Here is a 13,183-nt window from a genome sequence, read left to right as displayed (position 1 = left end):
AGCTTCTCCCTGTATGCCACTGGTGCCTTTCAAGCTGCTACCCCAGTGCTGGAGCTCAGAGGGAATGAATCTGAGTAGGTGAGTCTGTGTGTGGGTTCAATAAGAGCAACTGCTTGGGGTTCCAGGAGTTTCTTCCACCAACTCAATCACCACTGGTTTTTGCAGCCAGAAGTTGTGGGGACTTATCTTCCTGGCACTGCAACCCTGGACTGGGGGCTCAGGTGTGAGGCTGGGACTACTCACTCCTGAGATATCCTTCCCAATTTTTATCCACCACAACTGGGTGTGGGACCAGCCCATTCTGCATCTCCGCCCCTCTACCTGTCTAGGTAGATGTGGTTTCTTTATTTCCTAGTTGTCAGGCTTCCATTCAATTCGATTTCTGACAGTTATGAGTGATGGCTGTTCTATATTTTAGTTGTAATTTTGATGTGGTTGTGCCAAGAGGTGTGCCATGTCTGTCTACCCCACCATCTTGACTGGAAGTCAGATTCCTTTTTTGATCCACAGGAAGGCCCAAGAAACCCTTTAGCTAAATAGTGCTGGCCGATGCATAGGCGGTCTTGAATCTTCAAATCTGATATTCACACAGAGCTCAAAGTAGATACCCTTCACTGGTCATGAATCTGCCCTTCTCCAAAGCACCTCACACCAGGTAATCACACCATGAACAGTGGCCTGGTGGTTTCCACATCTGCACAGGGAAGGGACACTCTTATAATCCCTTTGCTTTCCTTTTTAAACTGAAGGCTGCACTAATACCTTTTGGGGCTGCATCCCCTTCTCTCTTCATTGCAGTACTGTCCTCAGTCAAGCCAGGGCCCCCATCTTGCCCATCTGATGTCCATGAGAAATTAATGGCCTGTGTTCTGGTGAGTAAGAACTTGGCGAGTTTTGTAAAATGAATTTACTGGTTTGGCTTCTTCTGCTGGCCATAGGTGGCCTGACAAAGGATAAATCATGACAACATGGAGGACAGTTTGCCTTGATTCTGTCCCCCACTGAGAGCGTCTTTCTCTGGTGGCTGTCTTAGAGGACTCAAGTCATTTGGAACAAACCCACAGGGATAATCTATAACTAAAATTGATTCAAACTAATTTCTGAAAGAAAAGTTTTTTCTTCTGATCTTCAATAGTAAGAAATTGAAGCAAAGGATGTATAGAAGAATGTTGATAAGTAAGACATGACCATTATTCTAGATTTGTGCTTTTTAGAGTCAGTGTGCTGTTGATGGCAGATTCCCTAGCACCAAATGCCATGGACCTTTGAATCGGGATGTCCTTCCCACAGTGGGCCACTGGGGCACTCTCTGTGGCTGGAGGTCCTCAATGAATGGCTGACATCTGTCAGCAGGGATCAGCCTTCATTATTTTGGGTCTTGTTTTTTGGGTATTCCCGGTAACTCCACAAAATGGGCTAGTGTGCACTGGCCTCTCTCACAGTTGGAGAAATAGAGGCTGGGAAAAGTAAATATCAGAAACAGCTAATACCTTCTTCATAGGAATTGTTATGAGAATTTATTGAGTATATGATATGAATAACAATAATGAATATATATGTGTGTATATGTATATAGGTATAAATAATAAAAAAAAAGTAGTTGATGCATAGGAAATGTTCAATAAATATTGGCTATTGACCAGTATTAATATTATTTCTAAGACCACACAACTAATAACTGACAGATATCTTAAGTCCATTAACCCTTTTTCTTTCTGTTGTTTTATCACCTAATTTTCTGTTGTTCCACTGAGACTAAAAAGTCTGATTAGAGCAAATTTCCTCAAGGGTTTTTCCCAGAAGATTCTAAACTGAAGAAAACAGGGTTGGCCTGAAATCATCATCAGCAGCAGCAGCAGCCGTCCGTCTCAAGAGACGATGGCGTAGCTTCTTGAGAGTCTATCTGCACCGCCGAGAATGGCTGTGCAGTCCGACTCGGGAGTGACAATCCCTGCCGCACTTGTTACAGGTGAAGGCAGATGGCTGTTGTTGCTGCTGTAGACGCTGCTTCCGCCTCGATCTTTTCTGGACCGCCTCCTCGTTGCGTGCAGCCTGAAATACCATTAGAAAAGCATCTTATATTTGACTCGTATATTCATCTTATACTTGGAACAGGAGCATTAAGAGCATGCTTTAGCAAGATGATACAAGTAGACAGTACTTGAGCACTTGGTATATACCATGCACCATGCTAAGCATTTTACATGGATTATCTCTCTTAATCCTCACAGCAATACTTTGAGAAAGGTATTTGTATTGTTCCCATTTATACATGAGGAGACTGGAATGAAGAGGCATTAATTGTCAACCAGAGGAGGCTACCATGTAGAAGCAATTTCTCTATACCACCCCTTTGGGTTAGGCATAACGGGTCAGCCACAGCCCTATTTCTCAGCACCAAATGTGCATTCAGAAGACAGGGTTCCAGCCCTCAACTGTGCCTCTCTAACATCTCAGACTCCTCTTCAGCCCTCGATCTCCCCATGTGTAAAATGAGCATGTTTGGTGGTTTCAGTACCACATGCCCAATGTTCCAGAACTATAAGATTCATGAATGGAGCTTAACTGCTTTTGTTTAGTTTTACCTCTTGAGAGTATAGAAACTACTGTTTAGAAAATGTTCTCAGTTTACTTATCTGTGAAATAAGATTGTTGTGAAGATTTACTGAGCATGCAACAAGCACCTCGCACAGTGCCTGGAACATAATGAGTGCTTAATAACTACTCACTTTAAGACGAAAGTGGTTTTATTCTATTGAGACTCTTGTCACAGATACTAGTGGGAGTCCCAAGACATAGTCGCTGTCCTCCATAAGCCTAACATCAGTTTGAGGAAACCACATACAGAGTTTGACTGGTCTCTTGGTGCTTTTCTTTGGAAAATGATACATGTTGGACTGCCTTTTATCAGAGAGACATTAACCACTCTCTGCTTAAACAAATTAAAGTTCCCATCTCACATGGCTCAAATGGGACAACCACAAGATTGTGAATCAGTGGGAAGAAAAAAGGAAGGGGAAGAAGACAAGGAACACAGGAAGGAGGATGGGATGGAATAAGCATTTTACAAGTTAGCCCTGAGAGGAGAATGAGTGGCTCATTAAAACAAAGTCACCCCTGCTCCAGATGGATCCATTTGAGTGAAGGTTGTCCTTTGGTGTCTTTAGCTAAAAAGTCCACATGTCATTTACAAAGAAAGTTAGTTTTAGAAATGGGAAGCCTTTGAGTTGGGGCATAAAGGACAAATTGGTGAAGAGTGGAACTAAGAGTTCTGGTTGCCAAAGATTTTTCCATCATAACATGTATGCATTTTCCATCCACATATGTATGTGTCCGTGTGTGTATTTATGCATGCACACACCCACCAGCAGATCATAGGGCACTTTTGTGCACATTAGGAACAGGTATCCCTTCTGGACATAAGCAGCCCCAGGGAACACCAGTTGGCAAGCAGACAGTGGGCTGGATGTAAACCCTACACCCCTTCTCAGCCAGGTTCGTGTGGCCCTGCACAGAGGTGAATGTGGCCACACACACATATTTTAAGGTGGGAGAGACCTTTAGCAGAGGTCTGCTAATCTCACAGCTAGAATCTCCACTAGACACATGGCAGTGCTTGCTTTCCAAGAGATATTTCTACAAGACCCACAGTTTCACTCTGCCTGTTTGAAGATAATCTGTTTTGTTCTGTTCCTATTCCCACTGGTCTGGTCCTAACAAGCACACTTATTGGTTTGACTCCTGAGTGTGGATTTTATTCATCACTGGGTACCTGCTTTCCACTGGGAAACAAGTTTTGAGCCTTGCCATTTACAGAGTGTCTCATTTGATCCTTGCAGTAGCTCTGAGGATTAGACAGTTAAGAATTAATACACCCATTTTACAGAAGAGGAAATGGACCCTAAGAGAGGAACCTCAGAGAAACAGAATGTCATGGGTGATCTGGATTTAGAGCCTGTCATGTGGTCCTGAGTGATTCCACAGCTCAATTTAGCTTCTGGTAAATTCTCTCAAAAGTGTGAACTGTCACAACTTCTCAGGCCAACTTCCCTTTCTTTGTCCCCTCTGACCTGAACCCCTATTCTGACCAACTCTCTTCCATGATGAACTCACAACAACAGAAACTCAAGAGTTGTCCTGACTTGTCATTGTCCCAAGTAAAATAGCCATCTAGTTGCTACTAGAACTTGTTGCCAAACACTCAGTTAGCCTTTGTTGTTAGTGCGATCCCTGTTGTGGTCACTGCTGTGGTCATGACTGCTACAAACCTGCTACTAAGAGCTGGACCTGGACCCAGGCATGTTGAACACTTCTCTTCAGAAATTGCCTTTAGAACCGGGGTCCTGTTGTCACAAATATCCTAAAATGATAAATCTTCATTCTAATTTCCACTTGGACAGATAGCGTATCAGTGCCAGGCCCAGAGTGAGTACTAAATACATCTTTGATGAATGAGGCAATTAATTGATGAATCCTTTGAGGGTGGTATTTAATAGAGTCTTTCAGTTGCCAGTGGCCAAATCACAACACAAATTAATTTAAGCAAAAAAAAAAAAAAAAAAAAGAAAGACTGTATTGGCTCACACAACTGCAAAGTACAAGGTTGAGGGCATTGGGTAGAGCTGAATCTCGAGGCTCCAATCATAAATCCAAGATTTGATTTTCCTTTTCTCTCAGCTCCAATTCCAGTGTTGGCCTCAGTCTCAGGGATTCTTTCCTTATGGTAAATCAGATGGCCACCAGTAATGCCGACCTGACCTAGTTCTTACAGCCAATTTACAAACTTGGACAAAGAAGAATCTTTTCCCTTCCCTGCCCGCAAAGCAAATCTCATGGATGGACTGAAATTGGCCCAGCTTAGGTCATGTGCCTTCCTGTTAGACCAATCACTGTGGGCAGAGGGATGGGCTGCTGTGATTGTCCAGGGGAGGTACAGTGATTGACAGCTTCACCCAAGCCCTATAGAATGGGGAAGAGATCATTTTCTAATGAAGACAGGGGCTCTACAGACAGTAGATGCTCACTTTCAGGGCTGATGAGGTTTCTGGAAAGGGTAAATTGTCAGGATTATAAATTGAGAGATAAGGCTTTGGGTCAAAATGAAAAATAAACTAAGGAAACATTTTCTTAGATGACTCACCACCGACCTTGAAAGGGGCGTTGGCAGTGATGTTCTTGGTGGTAGAGGTCAAAAAGAACAAGTCATGCTTCTCCCAGAGACTGCTTTGATGGGCAGAGAATCTTAAGGTTGGAGTTCATGTTAGCTGGTCACTATTTCCACCTACCCCGATTCTACATGAAGGTATGGGCAGAGTCATGAAGTCATCAAAACTTGTTGTCAACAAACACTGGCATCCATTCCCATCCTTCCAGCCAATCAAGTTTTCCACTCTGATAATTTAGTAGCAATATCATTCCTCATGTTTCCCCTGCATCCCTTTCTCTGACTCATCCTAGGAATTACAGAGCATGGTTAAAAGTGCAGGCCCTGCAGCCACCTGAACCTGGGTTCAAATCCCAGGACTACCCCTTAGTAGTTCAGCATCTCTGAGCCTCAGTTTTCTCATGTGTAAAATGGAGCTAATAACAGTACCTATCTGGCAGGGGCCTTGTGAATGTCAGTGAGAGCATGGAGTTGAAGTGCACACAGCAAAGACTCAATGAACATATGTATGATCATTATTAGTAACCACATTCAATCTGTGCACCCAACCTTTAGCATATCAGATTCCATAGAGTGGGCTAAGGTATGAACAGCACATAATTGTCTACAGTCTAAGGACTGTGCACACAAAAAGCAGGTCAGTCTCCCAGTTCAATCATTCCAGTAGCTAAGCTGCTTTCTGCCAGGTATGGTGTGGTTGTCCTGTCAGAAGCCAGTGGGATCATGAACTGACCCTTGAAGCCTCCCATCCTAGGTCCTTTATTAACCAGGCCCAAACTAGGTATGAAGGATTCTGGAATGTCTTGTGTTTCTCTCGGATTTATTCACCTAAAATCCCTACCTGGCCCTGCTTCTCCTCTAATCGGAAGTCCTCATACTCAAGAGTCCTCACACTCAAGAGTCCTCACACTCAAGGACCGCTTGCCTGGGTCCTTCATGGACCTTCATGCAGCTGCTCTGACTTCCCAGAAAGCTTCCAGGTTTAGAATATTAAATTAATAAATTAATTTAAATATTAAATTAAAATGCAGGCTATGCTTACTAAGCATTTCCCAAGGTTCTTTGTAAATACTTCTACTGAATTATTTAATCATCACAACAGCCCTATAGGGTAGGTACTGTTGTTATCTTCTCTTTACAGATGAAGAAACTAAGACACAAAGGAGTTAAGTAACTTACCTAAGGTCGCACAGCTGGTTAATAGGGAGTTGATATTTGAATCCAAGTCTATCTTCTCCAAAGCTCATGTTCTTGGCTAGTATCTGATTGTGCACCTCTCTGATTCATGCCTCCTCTCTTAAGTTTTAATCTTGGGGTACTCCCTACCTTCTGAGGTAACACATACACTTAAATGGAACCAGTACTCCAAACTTGCTCTCAGATTCAGTGCAAAGAGGATTTTCAGGCCTGGTGGTGATAGAAGCAAATGGAAAGTCCCTAATGGCAGACCTTAGTAAGGTATGAATGGGAGCCCAGTAATCCTAAGATCCCTTTCCAGCAGTCTCTGATTGTTAGGGTATCAGTGTGGCTTGCTAAAAGAAGGGAATCTGGATGTGGAGTCCTGGTGAACTCGTCCTCATTTCTCAATGCTCCACTCCAATCCCTCCTCCTCAGGGAAGCCTTCCCTAACTGCCTCAAGCACTAGTGATCCCCCTACACTACTAATCATCCTTTTATCTAACAAGTACTTTCTAAGCACATACAGTGCGTCTGGAAATCATAAATTCTCCATACTAAAATGCAAAGTCTCAAGGCAGGGACCAGATTATCAGAATAGTTACCTTTGTAAGTTTTGGAGCTAGACTGTGTATTTGAATCCTGCTCCTTCATTTACTAGCAGTATTACTTTGGGCAAATTCCTTAATGCTGGTCCGTCTTAGTTTTCCCCTCTGTTAAATGAGCCTAAAAATAGTGCCTTCCTCTTAGAGGGTGGTTGTAAAGGTTACTTGAGTTTATATGTTTGAAGATGGTAAGTACCTAATAATTCTTGCCATGTAGCCGGTGCTTTATAAATGTTACCAGTTGTTATTGACACTGTTTTTTTTGTTTGTTTGTTTGTTTGTTTGTTTTTCATATTTGTATCCTGAGGACCAAGCACAGCACCTGCACCCGGTACATGCCCCATGAATTCTTGTGTGAAAAGGAGAGGGAGAGAGAGGAAGAGAGGAAGGAAAGGAGACCAGGAAGGAGAGAGGGAGGAAGAGCGGAAGGAAGGGAGGAAAGAAAAGAAGACAGGAGGGAGAGAGTTGGACACTTTACCCTTCTGCACATGAATCCCCCCACTGCGTGAAATATGGAGCCATGCACCTGCCTCCCAGCTTGTGAGGATTAGTGGGGGTGCATAGGCATGACAACACCTTGGAAATGGGGAGGTGCCTTGCACACAGAGAAGGTCGTGATCATGTTGGCTGCAGGGACAAATGACTTGGAGCTAGGCCTCTGGGACCCCTGGTGTGGGACCCAGACTAGGAATATGGTCACTTAGGGAGGGCTGGGAACCTGTAGGAATCTGCTTACTGGGATATACCCACTGCAGGGGGTCAGCCTCAGATGAATCCTGAGACCACCCTCTGTTCTCCAGAAAACTTGTACTTTCCAAGGAATACCACCAAGGAAGAATATGTGGTAAACCAGTTTTTGCTAATCAGTGAGGGAGATTAGCATACTCACCATAGTTCTTGCATTTGGGGGACATAGAATGAGACCTAAAAGGGCTATCATACTGGTCATAGCTTCTGACTGGCGGGTTGAGGATGGATTACAATTCTCACTTTCTGGAAGAGAACACTAAAGCTTCAAGAGGTAAACAGTCTGTTTAAGGTCACACTGCTAGCAAAGGCCAGAATTGGGGCTCATGGCCATGCAACCAGCAAAGTCTGACATGAGCCCTGCAAAGAATGTGGGTATCTTTAGGTTCAATAACGGGAAATTTCATGAGACAGATACCTGCACTGGTCTATGACGACCCCCTCCCTCCCTTACTCTACTGTTCACACAATTATTCATGGAGCATCTACTGGGTGAGGTACTATGCTTGGTCCTCAGGATACAAATATGAAAAAAAAAAAAAAAGTCTCAATAACAACTGGTAACATTTATAAAGCACCTGCTACATGGCGGGAATTACTAGGTGTTCTACCATCTTCAGACATATAAACTCAAGCAATCTTTACAACCATACTCTGAGAGGTAGGTACTATTTTTAAGCTCATCTAACAGAGGGGGAAACTGAGGCTGACCACACACCTAGACCTCCAGATCCTCAGAGACTGCAGACTCCTGAAGCAGGAGGAAGTAGAGGTCAGTCCATGTAGTGCTCCATTTTACAAATGCCAAATTGGAGACCCCAAGAGGGGCAGTGATCTCTCTCAAGGCCAAAGAACAAATTGGTGATTGGCAATGGAATGTCTCTGGTACCAGGGGATTTTCAAAGTTTCCTTTTCAATACTTCAGGATCTAACAGAAGATAATGTAATCGACATCTTTTATTTATTCAACTAATATTTATTGCATACCTACTATGTGTCAGGCACTTTTCTAGGTGCCAGGGCTTCAGCAATGAACAAACCAAAGATCTCCCATGGAGCTCACATGCTACTAACATTCTTGTACCATTTAGTCACCACCAGCTTAAGAAATAAAACATTATTAATATAATTGAAACTTTCTGCTTGCTTATTCCACACACACCCTACCATCCTGGAAGTACCACAATCCTGATTTTGAGGTTTATCATTCTCCAGGCATTTTTTAAATTAATTATTTATTTATTTGTTTATTTTATTTTTAGAGAGAGGAGAAAGGAGAAAGAGAGGGAGAGAAACATCACTGTGTGGTTGCCTCTCACTGGTGCCCCCAACTGGGGACCTGACGTGCAACCTAGTAATGTGCCCTGACTGGGAATCGAACCAGCGACACTTGGCTTGCAGGCTGACACTCAGTCCACTGAGCCACAGCAGCCAGGGCCTTCCAGGCATCTTTTGACACTTACAGTACATATGCCTGTTTTTATACTTTATGTAAGTGGCATCATACTGTACATATCTTTCTGCAACTTGTTTGAGGGTGTATTCACATCAATACATGATGCTGTAGTTCATTTTTACTGCAGTGTAATATTCCACTGTATGGAGATCTGACAGTTTATTTGTTCTCTGATATTTCACAATGACAAAGCTACAGTGAGATTCCTATATGCATCTCCTTGTGCAGATGGGCAAGAGTTTCTCCTCTTCAAACTTCAACTTCAACCTCGCCCCTCCTGATTATTCCCCAAATTGGACAGGAGCTGGAAGCCAAAATGATATCTACTTCTTATATTTATTTAAGTAATTTGTTGGTTACCAAGCATCCACCATACAAGGCCTTGGATCACTATGATGAGGGTTGACATGATGATGGCGACCTCCTCTGGTGAGGGTACCCTGCTAGCTCCTTTAAACCTATTCAGGGGTCCCAGGCTGGGGTGCTAGGTGTAATGGGAGAGCAGTGCTGAACAGACTTACCTAGTGATATCCTTGGTCCCTGACATTTCGAAGTAGGGAAAAGAGATCAAGTAGTTGAGCATAGGCCTCATGTGTACATGTGTGTGAGCACACGTGAAAGAGGTGGCATGTGCATTATCTCCATAAACATCCTTGTGACATAATTTATTAGTTTTCGATAGCTGCATAACAAATTTAGTGGCTTAAGACAACACACATTTATTATCTCACAGTTTCCATAAGGCAGGAGTCCAAGCAAGTCTTATCTGAGCCCTCTGCTCAGGGTCTCACCAAGCTAGAATCCAAGCTGGAGAGAGGGTCTCCTCTGTGGTTCAGGGTCCTCCATGAGACTCATATGGTTGCTAACCGAACTCATTTTCTTACATCTGTAGAACTCATTTGTTCCCCAAGGTGAGCAGGAGAGAGATTCTAGACCTTCTCTTTAAAAAGCACCTGATTAGATCAGGTCCACTCAGGATAATTTCCACATGGCTTTAACTTAAAATCAACCGACAAAGAATTTTATTTACACCTGTAGAATCTCTTCACCTTTGCTATATAATCTAACATGACCACAGGAATGATATGCCATGATCTCTACACTCTTCCCACACTCAAGGGGAGGGAATTATTCTGGGTGTGTACACCAAGGGGTGGGAAACTTGAGGGCCACTTAGAATTCTGCCTATGACAGGTTGGTGCTATTGATTCACTGTTTTAACTCAGCAAAGTAAATTGATTAGCCAAGGTCACCCACATTAAGCAGGTGGGTGGAGCTGGGATTCAAATTCTAGCCTACATTGGGAGCACAGATTCCCTCACTGCTTCCAGAAGCTCTCATGCTTTTCCCAGGGGGGAGAAGGAACCCTTCCCCAAGCTTCACAAATATGTGCTGTCTTGGGTATAACCCCTTCCCAGGTCCCTTCTAGGATAAAGGTCATCTCCTCAGCTAGACCTGGATTCCTAGAAGCCAGGGTCAGCCCCTTAGCCACCGAGTTGGCCCCAGGACACAGTAGATTGCTTGCTGTGGGAAGCTTGTATCTCCTTTCCTTTCCTTCCTCCAAGTGGACCACCTCTGGGACTGCTGAGCACATCTGTCATTCCCCAGGGAACACCAGGTTTATGCTACAGAATTTCATTTCACACTTTGGTGAGGACATGATGCTCCAGTTAACTTAGGGATTGCCCACCCGGTCTTTATTAAATATTTTTATGGTTTCTATTCTTATTATAAAAGCAATACATATTCTTTTTAGCATAACAAATACAAGTGAGCATAGTATTAATTTAAAATTTTAAGCAACTGGAATCCTAGCCTGTTGTAAGACCATGGTGAGCATCTTTTTTCAGCAGGCAATGTAGTATAGCAAGTAGGAGTGCAGATGCTGATCCACTCGACCTAGTTTTAAATTCTGGCTTCCCTGTTACCTTTGACCTTTGACCTTTGGGGCAAGCTGTTTAACTTCTCTATACCTCAGTTTCCTCACCTGTAAAATGGGTGTGTCACTAGTACCTGCCTCATAGGGCTGTGGGAGGAGTAAAGGGGATAATGCATGGCAAGTTCTTAGAACAGGGTCTGGCACATATTATGTTTTATGTAATTGTTTGTCTTTCATATTGTTTTGATAAAATAGGATCATATATAATATACTATATTATAACCTTTCTTCACATCACATATCTTTCCTTGTTAATAAATACCCAGACATAATTTAAAATGGATAAATCACCTTCCACCTTATTATTTAAGCAATCTTTTATTTTTGGCCTATGTGTATTTGCATGCATTCTTTCAGTATTATAAATAACACTGTAGCTAGATTTTTGTGTACAGTAATCCTTACTTTTCTCTCCTGCAGAACAGCTTTCTCAAAGGATCCATAGGCCAAAGGCCATTCAGTTCCTTGGAGAGATCCCCATGGGCCTCCTACTGAGTGCCAGCATGTACAGTCAAATTGATCTCTGGAGACACTTTGCCACCAGTTTACTCCTCACCAGGAGTCTATTCATGATTCTGTCCCCCAGGCCCTGACCCTGACACAAAGGGGATTAGTATTTAAACTCACTGCCTGAAAGTGAGTGAGGTGCCGCTCCCTTCTGGGAGGGCAATGTGTTCCTGCAGGTATGATAGCTCCTCACATCAGCCATCTGCCGTGGTCACCCTCATGGAGGACCTGAGACTAGACCACTGCAGGTAGCCAAGGGCTCCCCACGGCTTTGTGGCACCCCACCCCTGGCAGGAGACGTGGCTGGGACTCACAAGGGGGAGCCAGCTGAGCCTCAGGAAAAAGCAAGATCTGGAGACCAGGGCAGGTGACCCTCCTTCTCTCCTTCCCCACTTTCCTCCCTGCTTTACTTCTCTCCTTCCTTTCTTCCTTCTTCATTGAACTTAGAAAGTATCAGATCTGGTACTAAAACACAATCTCTGCCCTCATGGAACCAGTGGAAGAGCTGGATAGAAAAGAGATAATTTCACAAATACAGCAAGTCTGCAATGCTATGATAACCAGGGACCAACATTCACTGTGGTCATTAGGGAAGACCTCTCTGAGGAAGTGGCATTTGCGCTAAGGCCTGAAAGATGAGTACATGATGACAAGGAAAAGAGTGAAGGAAGGGCATTCCAAGCAGAGAGCTCAGCATGTACAAAGGCCCAAAACAGGAAATGAAAGGAGACCAGTGTGGCTAGAATGCCCTGGGTGAGGTGCTAATGTACAAAGAGAGAGGCAGGGCAGATCACCAGGACCTTACATTTCTGAACAGTAAGTCCAGAGGGTGATGCGATGCGTGGACCAGCTTGAGGTCAAGGCCAAGATTTGAGTCAGATAAAGTTGATGTGAGTTAGAGTAGGACAGGACCAGCTCATCATGCACCCTGGGCTGTGCCTGGACCCGTGGCGGTATTTGCTGCTCAACTTACAAGCAAGGAGGTGCCCCCGTGAACAGCAGGCCAGGCCAGTTTAGAAGGCCAGAGCAGCTCCAGACACTCCTATTTGTTCTTGTGACTTAAAACATATGCAGCCTGATTCACTCTATTCCTATGAAAACAATAAATCAATAATCATAAATGCTGTGAACCCCAGATAGTGTAGGGACATGCCTGAATCTCCAAAAGACAACGTTGAGTGAAAGAAGGCAAACCCCAGAGGGAACTTGCTGACTGACCCCTTTCATGTGAAGATCAAGAATAGGCAGAACTAATCTGTGATGACAGAACTCAAAGGGAGACCAGGAGGGACATGGAGGGGACTTCTGTGTTTTGACCTGGGGGCTGGACACATAGATGTGTTCAGTTTGTAAAAATGCAGTACCTGGTGAGTTTCATGTATTTCTGTGAGACTTAATAAAATGTTTACTACAATTAAATCCTATTGCCCTCAAGATCTACGTAGTATTCCTGTCTAGAATGTTTAGTTTGCTAAGAATCTAACTGTGAGAAACAGTAAAAGGAATCTAAGTGAGGAACTTCCCCCAAGTATCTACATTGCAAGGAAGAAAAGGTTTGGAGAACTGTTCTGAATTAAAGGAGACTAAAG

Source organism: Furipterus horrens, unplaced genomic scaffold (assembly GCF_987537825.1).
Source record: "Furipterus horrens unplaced genomic scaffold, mFurHor1.1.pri manual_scaffold_7, whole genome shotgun sequence".
Classification (NCBI taxonomy): domain Eukaryota; kingdom Metazoa; phylum Chordata; class Mammalia; order Chiroptera; family Furipteridae; genus Furipterus; species Furipterus horrens.
Note: the sequence above shows the minus strand (reverse complement) of the source record.